General features: G+C 37.7%; 1 long non-coding RNA gene across 1 annotated transcript; it reads left to right on the top strand.

Annotated features, from left to right (window-relative positions):
• Positions 1–2,603: 2,603 nt before the first annotated feature.
• LOC102653737 lies at positions 2,604–4,423 on the top strand. Its single transcript, XR_411141.2, has 3 exons — positions 2,604–3,582; positions 3,656–4,171; positions 4,245–4,423. It is a non-coding gene; the product is annotated as an uncharacterized LOC102653737 (long non-coding RNA).
• Positions 4,424–13,766: the final 9,343 nt, after the last annotated feature.

Here is a 13,766-nt window from a genome sequence, read left to right on the forward strand (position 1 = left end):
TAAAAATCATCCTTCTCCAAAAACCAAAAACCACGTCGTTGAACCAGGAAGCTGCAAAGTATCGGATCGTTCCAAGTTTGAAAAAAAAAAAATGGAATGGAACAGTCGCTTCCATCGGTTTTGCTGAAAGTTTCTCCGAGACGCCTCTCTCTCAACCAATGTTGCGCGAGTGCAACAACGAAGGAGGCTTCTTCCTCCTTTCCGCGAAAGTTTATCGAATTGCTGGGTCTCGAATCGAGAGGAGGGGGCCTCCCTTAAGTATCGTCAAGCGTATCGTATCGAAAACATGACGAACGAGCAAAGGTTGTCGCGGGAAAAAAAGCTGAAAGTTAATTTCAAGCGAATAGGAGGAAGAGGAAGTGGAGGAAAGACACCCGATGGAATAAAGTAAACACGGCTCTCACACGATTTACGCAATCGGATTTACTCTCGATCTGGGACCGAGGCGAGAGGAGGATACCAGGATCACGATCCGTCACTTCCGTGTCGGTGATTTTTACGGGAATTACGCGATAGGCACGCGAGTTTTATCGGCAAAATCCTACGCGAGGCGAGAATGAACGCGGCGTTCGAAGATAAAGTTGGACGATCGTGTCGTTATAACGTGTCGTGGTGAAAAAAAAAAAAGAAAGAAAGAAGAAAAGAAAAAAGAAAATTCAACTTTATCAACAAGGGAGATAGAAAATCGTGTATAAAATCTATGAAGCGTTGCCACAAATTCAGATTAAATCCGATAAGCGTATTATCATTTAATGAATCGTGACTATCGTCGTTACACACTATGGGTGATTTTCCTTGTATAAGTTTTCTATATATATAGGTGTAATGTTCGTGTATTGGTGATTTTTATATTATGTAAATTTGGTATAGATAGACAATGTGGAATGTGTATCGTGTAGTTCGTACGTACGTACACGATTCTTTGGGGGAAATTTCATGTAATTTTTTTATGTGCATAACATTTATGAAAGATAAGGGTCCGTCGATTTTATGATGCAATAAATATAACAGAATGCGATAGAGAATGAGTCAGTTGGAATTCGATCGGACGTTGTGCGAGTCACGATTTATTTCACGTAGATTAAAGATATAGAAACGTAATCGACAAGCTACGAACAATACAAGAATCGATAAAAATGATAATTAAAAGTCGTATGCTTTATCCCGTAGAAAAATATTCTACAAATATGACCACCATTTTTCCAAGCTGTATTTTACTTAAAAATCACAAAATTGTTAGATCGGAAATAAAAATTCTATAAATCTCGCATATTAAATTATTTAAACGCACGACATCGCGTATATATTATATCGATTACGCACAATCAGCACCGTTCCAATTCATTTATTCCGCTTTCAATTAGTTGTGTAGTAATACGCTTTGAGAAACGATGCACACGTGCACAGCCACGTGGTGCTGCCCCCGGTAATCTCGTAAACAGAGATGAAAGTTAAACAGAAACTTATTTACAGGAATTCCGGTTTGCCTTAAAAACAAAACAAAAAAAGAAAGAAAGAAAAAAAAAAAAAAGACTCGACAACAAGAACTCGCTTCTAATCCGCGAACGATCGGGTCAACCCTCGTTAAGCACGATATGTCGTAGCTCCTCGAGCTGGTTTCCACGCGCGTACACGCATTTGCGTACAATAACGCGAGTCGCGTGATGATACCACAATTAATTAGTGCCTCCAGGAAGGCGAGTCGATGTTACAGTCGTGCGCGACGTTACGTTACGAGCACGAGGCCTCGTTAGTCCTGTTCCATTCCGTGATAACGGAAAACGGGTGGCCGGTCGAAATAAAAGGAAATCGAGTGATTCGCGAGTGGATCGTGCGACCAAAACACGATATCAAAATATGGCGGTTGAGGGCTCGTTTCTTATCCGGTTGCGAGGTCGAATTTCAGATTTAGAGGGTTCTCGAAGAGAGGAAACGTAGGTCGCGTGACAGGGATAGATTCACGGTGGATATATATTTAGGAGAAATATACGCGAGGTGTTAAAGGAATAGCGTAGAGTTTGAAAGTGGGAGATTGGTGAGCGAGTGAGTTTAAATCGAGGATGAGTCGATTCTTTTGATTGTAAAATTGTGAGTTTGCGGTCTTATGATAGGTGTATTCCGTACGAAATGAAATTCGAATTTATATATAAGAAGATATTACATTGCACGTACAACAGGGAACAGCGAAATTGAAAATCGTTTGAGGATTATATTTGAGATTATAAGATTAAAATGTTTACAAGATGCTTCACTTACCTTACGCGCAGTAATGGCCTTCATTTTCGATTCTTCGACCTGTTATTTTCATAATTATTCGCTTTCTCGCAGCAAGCCTGCTCGGTCAGCTGTCTTCCTGGTATTTTAGTGGTTTTCTTGATGGCTCGTTATTCTGGCACGCAAAAACTGTTGGATTTTAACATATTTTATTCGTGTGTATATCAATCTTATCGTTTTTTTTTTTTTATAAATTCGCTATATTTATGAAAAGAACTTTTAAATATATTCAATTTTATTGCCAGGCTTGCAGATAAATTTTTTTCCACAATAATAAACGTCAATATATAATAATCTTTAAATTATACTTCAAATACCTCGTACATTAATAATTAAACAATTCTAATATATCTTTATCGAGGCTTATATAAAAATATTTTCTTTTCCATTTTTTCCTCTCAGGTTTATTCGAGATAGCTCGATAAAAGAAAGAAGGGAGGAGGGAAGAAACAGAAAAATAACTCGGATATCTAATTCTTACGAATTACATAATGCCCTTAATACCCGCTTTCATAAAACGAAGTTTCAACTTTACAAAGACAACAAAATATTCGTAGAAGATTCTCAATTAGAATCCGCGCTAAAGAAAAACTTTCTTTCTAAAAACTTTCTCCCGTTTTTCCATAGGAGGAAACACTTCTTGCTCGAAGAGCCACCTCTTCTTAGAAGAAGAGCCTCATCATCGCGTCGAGCCACCATTCAGTATCGATGTGAAATAATTCAAACTCATTGCTCGGAATATTGAACTATCGTTATTGCTATTGTTACACATATTACCCCTTCAGCCGTAGGGGTGAGTTTATGATCACGTCGAATAACGTGCCGCCCCGTTGTTGCGACACGTAAAACCAGTAATTGATAACAGACGTGACGAGGTCAGAAGTATAGGCGCTTTTCATTAATAACTTAGCTCGATGTCGTGCACAGATAACTTTCGTTTTTCTCCGGCTTAAATAAGCCAAAAATCTTTCTTTTTTTTACAATCTCATCAAACGAAAATGAATCGATAATTTAATCTCAAATCGAGTGATCCCGCGATTAACAAATTAATTTAAGATGAAATATCGCAAATTCTCAGATAACAGACATTCTACAGATTAGAGGCGACCAGAAGAGGAATTGTTGGGAAGCATGCGTTAATAAAATCATCACTATTCACGCGAAGAATATGCGATTCAACCGTTGGCCCAGAAACCATATGAAAGATCGTGTCCATGACCACACCTGATTTACAACAAATAAATAACCAGATAAGATACGAGCATTCGAACAACGTCGTACTACGACAACCTGTCCGCAAGAAAAAGAGTAAGGATATTTTCACGTTACACAATGGAAGCATGGATCTGTTCTAAAATTTCTAGAATAACTATTATTCCAGAATAACCAAATTCTCTAAACCAGCGCGGTGGTTAATAATCGCGGGATGAGGACGCCAGAGTTAAGCGTTGGATAGGTTTTCACGGCGTAGTGTAAAAGGTGAATCCTCCGCAACCTGAGCCCAACCTTGGTTGGCCCCGTGATTCCCGCCTTCCTCGCGCCATTCAACTGTCATTAGAGTTATTTATCGGCGGCGAGATGAATTACAGCCATGATATAAGTTGCGGGCCCTCTGCTTATGGCTGACGACCGCTGGTATTACCGGACGAGGCGCCATGAAATCTTAATAACGACGACAACCACGTCCATCCGCCGTGGATCGTTTCGCTTCGCCCTCTCGATATTGGACACCGCGAGAGCGTTGTTGGGAGAGCGCGTGCACACTTTGTGATGAAGGAAACGGGACTACTTGTAAGGGGATGTAACAAGGAGGAAGGGAAGAGAAGAGGATGTAATCTCGTCGTGCGGCGAGACGATTTCTCGGAAGGTTGTCCAGGAGTCGGTAGTCTGCGGTCGGGTATGAAATGACGATATGGTTTTCGATGTGTATTAAAATTTATTATTATTATTATTATTTTTGGATATTTTAGATGGCGAAAAAAGATTGCTGTTCCATCGTACGTAAAAGAAAATTGTACGGTTGTAAAACGTGAAGAGTGAATGTATTTATTGATTAAGTATTATTATGGGAAACTTTTGAACAATTTTGAATAATATAAAATTCGTTAAATATTTATCTACACTTTTGTTTATTGAAATCTAGCTTCTGATAAGGTTAAGAAAATAAAAATATAAGAAGAAACATGCTTAAACCTTTTTTTCTAATTAATCTCCGTGTGAAAAATAAAAAAAAAGTATTTAATAATTCGTTCTATCATTTTACTGGTCCAGTTCGTACTTTTCGAAGAAAGGATAAAAATTGAATAGACATTAATAGGAATTAAAGACGGATCCAATTTCATGATCTAAAAATAGGATTCATAAAACACGTAGAATTAATTACAGTCGATGAACATTGATTAATATCATCTGATTAATTTCTATCATCTGAATCGCTTTGGCGACCATTCGACCGACCAAATCAATTATTGTTCCGTTACTATGAATTATCAATCGAACTTGATGCTATTAATTCGTTCACTTGCTTCTTATGAATTGATTGGATATTTTAACAGCTTGTGTTCGATAATTGATGTAAAATTTGTGTCGTTTTTAATTATGGAAAAAAAAGAGGAATATATAATACGTATTAAATATGGCAAATAATAATTTTCAAGCTTCAAGGATAATTGGAAATTGGATTCTGGATTAATTTTTAATCCAGAATCCACATCAACATCTCGAGAATAATCTTCATTTTGCTTAAAAAATTAATTCCAATTTCAAATACGATCATAATTAAGCCGATATAAATGTAACTTATATATATTAATTCATACCTGTCATTAAATTTTTTATCATAAATCTGAAAATAGAATATTATTCTCAATAAAGATTAAAATAAAATTCACGTAATTAAACACAGACGAAAAGAGACTAAATTTCGCCCTTATCCTTTCAACGAATGCAAAATTCGTTACATTTTCGTGCGTATCCCTCAATTAAAAAAAGAAAAAAAGAAAAGGATTATGCAAAGCATGGATGCCTTCTAATATTTTCACGCAATAGAAAAATCGTAGATATTCAAATTTATTCATAACCCATTTCTATTTCGCGGACATAATTGATACTGCAAGCAGCTGGCGGGGGATCCCGTCTAAAATTAAATTTATCGACGGGAGAGATGAATTTCACCGGAATTTTCTCGCAAGGGGGTGAAAAAAAAAAAAAGAAAAAAAGAAAGAAGGGAAAATGAGATTGCGTATCAAAATAAGAAACAAGTGCGACAAAAAGAGAAAAGAGACAAAGAGAGAGAGAGAGAGAGAGAAATAGGATACGAAAGGAACGAGAGAATAAAGGAGGAAGAAAACGAACGAGTTGCCGTAATTTTCACTGAACTTCTCCACGAAACCCGACCACCTCGTCCTTTTCGTTTCATTATAATGTTTCAACTTTCGTTAAAGGGAAGAAACGAAAGTAACGTTGCTCGTAAATGAAAAGGGAACGGAACGAATATTTCTGCGGTTATAATGAAAACTTGAACGTGTTGGCTCATTAGCCACGGTATTACGTGACTGTTTTAACGCAACCGCGATCAAATTCTTTCTTCGCCTTGTTTATTTATTTTTTTCCCCTTCTTTTTTTTTCTTTTCTCTTCATTTTTCATTTATTTTCATTTATCGTTTTCCTTCCTTCGATGATCAATATCGAGTAAACGATCGACGACGTGCGTGCGAGATATGTTCAACGGCAGGAATCAACGTAACAAAAATGCACGCGTTGATACTTCTGGAATTGAAGTGGCATGAAAAGCGCAGCAATTTAATTCAAAAAACGTTAAACTCGTGACAATTCGCTCGTTACGAGGTGGGATACAATTTTTTTCATTTCAAAATCTGTTTCGAGAACGTAATAGTGATTGATAATGAATGACGATGATACATATATATTTTCTTTTTTATTTAAAATTTATCTTTCGATTAGAATCGATTCTATCCGTTTGAATAATTGGAACAAGTTTTGAAGTGCACGATACGATTTTTTTTTTTTCTATAATTGTTCGTTTCGCTTCTCGAAAATATATATATACATATATATCTATTACGTTTTGGGATCAATCGTGTGTCAATCGGCGATTCAATACAGCAGGAAAGTAATTTAAGTTTGTCCAATTTACGGCAGGATGTTGGCTGTTCTTAATTCTCGTTATAGCGATTTCCAAGTTTTCCAACAATGGCCCTCGAAACAGTTTAATTGAAAAGCGGAAATAATCGGTGAACGTGCATGGCGTGTGCACCACGAACTCTTCCATTTTTGCGATTTATTATACAGAATTTATAAAAAAAGAAAGTAATTTTCTTTTGGTCTTTTAAAGAATTTGTTCCCTGTTTCTTAAATAAGTAATAGCTCTTTCTTCGATTAAACAATCGTTTAAACATTTACCAATAATTCAGATATACTGATCAATCTAAAATAACCAAAAATTTTTTCTCTGCAAATATTTTATACATTTTAGTTGTATATTTTTATCCATAAGACAATTTATCGATTCAATTTTCTTTATTAAAACGATATTTCCGCAATGATTAATATTTTCCATTTTTCCTCTCCACGATATACGAATGCTCTTAAAAAAATTTAATTCGAAAAAAAAAAAAAGATATATATATCTTTTTTCTAATCCAATTCGAAAATCACTATTACTGGAAACAGAATTATTATCACTGTAAATGAGCAATATTTCGATAATGAAATAAAATGTTGAATAAGAACAATATATATTATTTTCTGAGAGAAAGCGATGATGACCTTGATTTCGTTTTCCGTGAAAGTTTTTTATTAAAATTTATTGCCGTGCTTTTTCTTATTGCCATTCCACTTCAATCTCGACAATCCAACAAGAGAGAGGAGGGAAGAAAAAGGAAGAAAAAAAATGGAAATTATCGTGTTATTACGGGAAATTACGTTCCTATGATCGAAGCGAGACTGATATTAGATCCGAATCGATGTCGACGACGCATTTCTACGTGCTCTCCAATTGTCAGCTAGAATACAATCGTGATATCTCCACGTGCCAATCCATCGAATTCTGGCTGATTTGCCCACTTGCTTTGATTACTCTGTCAATCTACGTCGCGACGCCACGTTAATTCGCAAACTCGTATACTTCAGGAATATTGAACATCCTACAAACGATACGAACTTGTACGGGATAACAGTTTTTCCTGTTACCATTTACATTTTCTCTTCACACATTCTTATATAATAATTTTGTAAAATATTAATAATCATGATTCCCAATCATGAATTGTATAGAATGTGTTTTTAATATTAAATAAATTCACGTGAAAATTAAAGTTTCAAAAATATTATTTTCCAAATGGTCAATGTGTTGAAAATAGAATCGGCCTTCCATAAAAATTATATATATATATAATTTTTAAAATTATATAAGGTTCCAATTTTCAAACTAGAATCAAAAAAGAAAAAAAAGAAAAGAGAGAATCAAAATTTTAATCGCGAACTATCTGATATAGAAAAAAAAAATCATTCGCACTTCTGAAACACAAATTATTATTATCGTACAAATGTTTCTCTGTGTTAATCACAAAAATGTACGTTTCACATGCAATCGTACTTCAACTTTTCGCGTGAAGTTAAACGAGCTCTTACGTATTTATCCGCTATTATACGCGTGTTCTCGTAACGAATGAGGCGAAGGAATAAGAGAATAATTTTATTCGCAAAATGCCTGTGCGAATAAAAAATTATAATTACCAGAATAAAATATATATATATATATATATATATATATATAGAATATTTTATGCGTGCACTATGAAACACATCGAAGATTCTTTCTGTTTTGAATCGTTCCGGTTCTTCTCACGGGGTTAGCCACGACGTGCAAAATTATTACACTCCACCTACGAGCAACTGGAAGTCGCATTCTCTCGCGAGGAACAAAGCGAGGACCCGACGTCTGCAGAAACACGTTACGGTAGCAACAGTACCTTTGTGACTGTTAAGGTGAGCCGGCGGTATCGTGTAAAGGTAAGTGCATGCCTCGTGAAAATGCTTGATATTTTCTGAAACGTCGCACAGATTTGAATAATAATTATTCGCCCATTTATTTCTAAAGCTAAAAGCTTTCGAATTCCATTCTATTCGAATAATGGATAGGGATTACGTTCCTCTTTAACGAGTCATCAATGCACCAGCGTTGATTGATGTAATTTATGCGTGATGTTATAATGTATTCGTGGAAATTATTTATTATTGAGTAATTATATCATTCAAACGTGACGTTTTTGAACCATTTTTGACCATTTAACGATAATAATTAAGGGAGAATATGAATTGGGTTTATATTGACGAAGATTCAAAGATTCGCACGACGTGTTATTATTCCCGGTGAATTATCGTTATAATGGCATAAAAACTTTCCTTCTTCTTGCTAAGTTATGAAATTCAAGGAAGCTTATAAGCACTGATTAATTGAACTTGCACGGAAACATCGCGTTAAGCGTGGCTAAGGATACATTGAAAGTGAAATCTACCCCGCGGCGACAAACATTAATAAGGGGAGTAATTTGTTTTATCAAAAAAAAAAAAAAAAAAAAAAAAAGGCGTCGTGATAAAGTTCAACAATATCTAACTTCGTTAGACGGATGTTAAAATTGTACAATTTGTAATGTAAATAATTTATTTTTCACATAGCATAGTGAACATTCTTTAGAATATAAATTACTTGTTCTTTCGACATTCTCGACAAATAAGTCGAGTTTAAGAAGCTATGGCATGTCCAAATAGCGGAATTCAAATTATTCGTTCAATTTTGCTTAAAGTGGCATACCAAATAAGAAGGAAATACCCAGAGGTCCTGAAAAGAATTTCTAAGTCGTGAATATCGAATTTTATCCGGCTCCGTCAAATTCCTCCCCCATTTCGTGATGTTGCGAAAAAAACTCGATTTAATTACACTCGTTGGCCCGCCCGCTTTTTTATAAATAAAAATCCAAAAATGTTCCCAATTCTCTTGGAGCAATTGAATCGACGATTATTATCGAATTTCTTATTATCGAAATTCACACGGGGCATTTACCATTTTACCACACGGAGCATTAAATATCAGTTATACGGCTTCGTTCAATTTCTATTTGATTTCATTCCACGTGATCAAAGTGGATATTTTTCATAGAAATCATACACCACTTTTGCTCCGTACTGAAATTCACGCACCATAAACATATCAAATTCGCTGCACGAATTATACGTGAAATTGGATTCAGTCGCGATAGCTCTCGAACGTAACAAGTGTTCGAGAATATCTGGTGGAAGAGAGCGAGCTGGAATAGAGAATGAAGAGAGAAAACGCGACGCGTTCGCGTGCAACAGAAAGGGAACGCAGCAGCTCTCTTTCTTTTTTCTTTATTTATTTCTTTTTTTTTTTTCTTTTTTTGATCGTTTTTGACGACTCTCCTCCTCTCGATGGGTCGACGGTGGCCGTTAATTAGACCGGCTGGCGACTTGCCCTCGGCTGCACTTGGCAATTGCAACAGCGGCTTAAGAATTCAAGGTGGCGTAATCTCTCTCTCGTGCGAGTACGGAGCTGAAGAAGGCGCGCGCGCGCAGGTTAAAATAATTCAGCGTATTACATGCATAGTTTAGCACGCGAGCCAACGTCTGGCGTAGTAACCTTCTTCGCCATCTCTCCTTCTGTTTCCTTCCCCTTCTCCCTTTCACTCGATTTATATTTCCCTTTCCTCTCTCTCTCTCTTTCTCTTTCGCTCATGCTCACGCTCCCTTCCTCCTCCTCCTCCTCTTGCCCTTTTTCTATACTTGTCTCGAGCTTTCCCTCGTAAACACTGAAACCAACCATGCATACGCTCTCCACCATGAAAATCGTTTACAAGCTCTCAAAGTGCCACATCGAACGTAGAAATTTATCTTTCTGGCTATCGTCAGTTTCCAAGTGTCGGCGTTCACCGACACCAGGTAGGTGAGATATGGTAATCAAGAAGAATTAAGAAGTTTCAGAATTAAGAGATTTTTTTTTCTTTTCTTCTTCTTCTTCTTCTTCTCACGTCATTAATTAAGATAAATCCGAGCGAAGATTAAACTGTTAGGGATTTTCCTTAATTGCTTTAATTAATGTACATATTCCAACTATTTTGCAAGAATTCTATGTGTCAGGATTCGTTCAATCTCGAGGACGAGGATAAAGACAACACGGGTACACGGTGGCTACCTATAAAGTAATTACGTACGTTGCGATATTTATCACAATATTTATATATTCCAAGAATTCCACGACGTATTTTTCGAATATATATACACGCTGTGCATTATCGTTTCTCCTATTCCTGTTCCTCCTATAAATTACGAACAAATCGTCGTACACCGTATCAACGAAACATTTCAGATTCAGATCCACGGCCAGAGATTATTCAAGATTTCCTTCTCGAGAAACGACTCCCGTCCCGGAAGCAATAAGAATTTCAACAATATTAATACGGAATATCTCGGAGCTATCTCGGGCCGATCGATCGAACGCATAAATTCCGCGCTCGAAATCCTCCGCTCGAATCCGTCGTCTCTCGCCTCTCCCGAGGCCCACACGTTGCGCAACACGTTCGTTCTTTCTTCTTTCCCGCGAAGACGGAGAATGGCCAGGCCCTTCCCCCCCTTCTTCTCCTCCCCGTTGATACGGGCGCGGAGTATTTAATAATGTGCATTAAAAAAATAATTGCGCATTCCGTAGAAAGGAGGCTTTTAAGCCGCGACATACATTACGAGCGCATGGCCGGGCCCAGTCGGATTCACAAAGGGGTCCCGCCACACGGGAATTTTTCATGAAGGTTAAACCCCTCTTGAAATTACTTATTCGCTCCGCCCGTTCCGCTCGAATAAATATGCTTTGAAGTGTTACTCTGACCGCGTCTCTTTATTGCGAGCGTCGACGAGTGTCCGAGAAGCGCCACGGAAGGTTATACGCCATTGGAAATTTACAACGAGATCCTCGAAGATCTGTCGAGGCTCTCGTTATCCCAATGAACAGAATATGATATACGTATATTCGAATTAAAAAGATTTCTTTTCAACCCCTCCCCGATTCTACATTTTTCGATTTCGGGCGATTTCCCCGAGAATAACTTACTTTACTTAGTAATATTCCCGATATTTCATGTATAATGCGACTAATATATTTCTTATACCGAATATTGAGATTCACATCTCGGGCTAAGGTTAAGCCACGTAATGTTACGTGAAAAAATAAGATTTAAAACGATGGTCGAATATCATTTATTCCACGGGGCTCGGTCAAGCCATTTTTATCGCCACCGAGTGACATTATACTTTTTTTCCCTCCCCTCCCCTGCCAACTATCTGCCCGAGCTTTTTACAATATCATTTTTACACCGCGGTTTTTAAAAAGACACCATCGAATATTGCCGATACTCGATACAGCCCGGCCGGTTCCAACAGCGTTTCCTCGTGGAAAAAAAAAAAAAAAGAAAAATTGTCACGTATCGGAATCAACGCGAATCGAATTCAGTGGAAAGAGATGATCTCGACCGCAATGCAACGAGAACGATGTCCCTGCAAGACGAGATCCCCGTGAGAATACGAATGGGACCATTCGGTACAATAATATCGCGACCCTGCGGCTTCGTTATTATCCGCCTCGAAACTCCCTCCGCGCGTTCCATCGGCCGCAATCTAAATCTTCTTTATAGTTATGACTTACCTGCTTGGTCAATACGTCAATAAAATAAGCGATACGTATGAAGCTTGATCCCGGACGATGATAAAAGAAACAAATGCTCGAGAACGCGAGGCAATTATTCGTCGAGTTAAATCTGTGTCTCTTCTTTCGTTTGGATGAAATTATCGAACGAACGTTTAATGAAATTTTAAACGCTCCGAAGGGCGTGGTAGTTCAAAATCAAGAGAGATCAGGGTCATCCCGTTCACAGCGATGATGATCGTGCAACAGAGTTCGTCCATGTACGATACTCCGTCAATCGTTTGATCCTCGAATAACAACCGTGACCTATTACACTCGACCCGTTTTGTTTCATGGATGTGCGAGCGAGGACCGGTCCTCGTCCCGAAGGCGAGGAACACGTCTGACGGGGAACACGTAATGCATGTGGATTTATGTGTTTCGACCACTTATTGCATCCTCTCGATAAGCGATGACGAGGAGGATGATTAAGCGGGAGAATTTTCGGGAGAGACATCGGTCTTTGTTTTTCTTCTTCTTCGCGTTGTAAGAATTTGCCTGACAGGTGTTTCTTAAAGCATTAATTCTGACGTATTGCTGGGCTAAGAGGGAGGCTAAGTGACGACAGGTCGGGATAAGCAACTCTTAGATGCATTATGGTCTTCGAATATATATATATTGATGCTCGAAGCGAAGAGAAACGAATTTCTTTCTGATTTATATTGAGAAGAAAGTAAAGTGTAGAAAATTTAAAAAAAAAAGTTATTTAATTTCAAGGATAAATACATAGATCGTCTGATCTATGATCAAGAGCATGTTAAATAATTTTATAAATATCACAAGAAGTATATAATTTTCACGGATAATAATAACTCCTCTTTTATCTCGAAAAGAAGCATTTTGTTTTGACCTACAAACGGACTCCCCATCCAGGAATTTATCACGAAGTAGTAACTTTATTCCCCGGAAACCATCTTTTTAAATATCCCATAAAGCCATTGACAGTAACACTGTCTCACGTAACCGCAAAACATGCCGGTACTTCATAACATCGAAACAACTATTTACATTTACCGCAAGAATCTATAAGAAGAAGCAAGAATATCCTGATATCCTCTCCCCTTTCGAGTTAAACTTTCAATTCGTAAATGTATCGAAGATAATATATATATATATATATATACCTCTCCAAGGACAAAATACAAGACCGTTTCATTTTTCTCATTATCTTGCAGCGACGTAAGAGCACTCGAAACTCATCTCTGGTCGGCGAGCGGTGCTCTTTAGGTCGCGTCGAGAAATTAATAATCCCGTGGCGGCGCCACTTTCGACCGTGCTCAACTGAACAGCTGCCATGAGGTCAGTATCGAAGAATTTCCGATAGCGTGTCGGTTAATTTGGATCCTCGCGAAAGGAAGAGTAAGAAGACGAAAAAGAAGGAGGAGAGAGGAGGAGGAAGGAGGAGAAAAAAAGGAAAGGGAGGTTAAAAAGGAAAGAGAAAGAAATCAGGAGAGGCCTTCAACGCCGCTAACGATACCTCGTTCGTTTGAAAAATAACCGCATCGGCGGCTGGCTAAGTACCTCCTGCCTGTGTTGTCGACTATTCGTCATAATCTGTTCGCTTTCTTGTTGCACTTGGATTGTCCTCGCTCGTAATGACTTGGGTCGCCATGGGTCAGCCTCGTCGAATCTGGGGCAGAATTTTTTAAAGCGTTTCTCGGAAGATTTTCCTTCCTTCCTTCCTTCCGGTGAGCGAGGCTCTTTGAGTGGATACTCGTGAAAA

This window comes from Apis mellifera, linkage group LG6 (genome assembly GCF_003254395.2).
Source record: "Apis mellifera strain DH4 linkage group LG6, Amel_HAv3.1, whole genome shotgun sequence".
Lineage (NCBI taxonomy): Eukaryota > Metazoa > Arthropoda > Insecta > Hymenoptera > Apidae > Apis > Apis mellifera.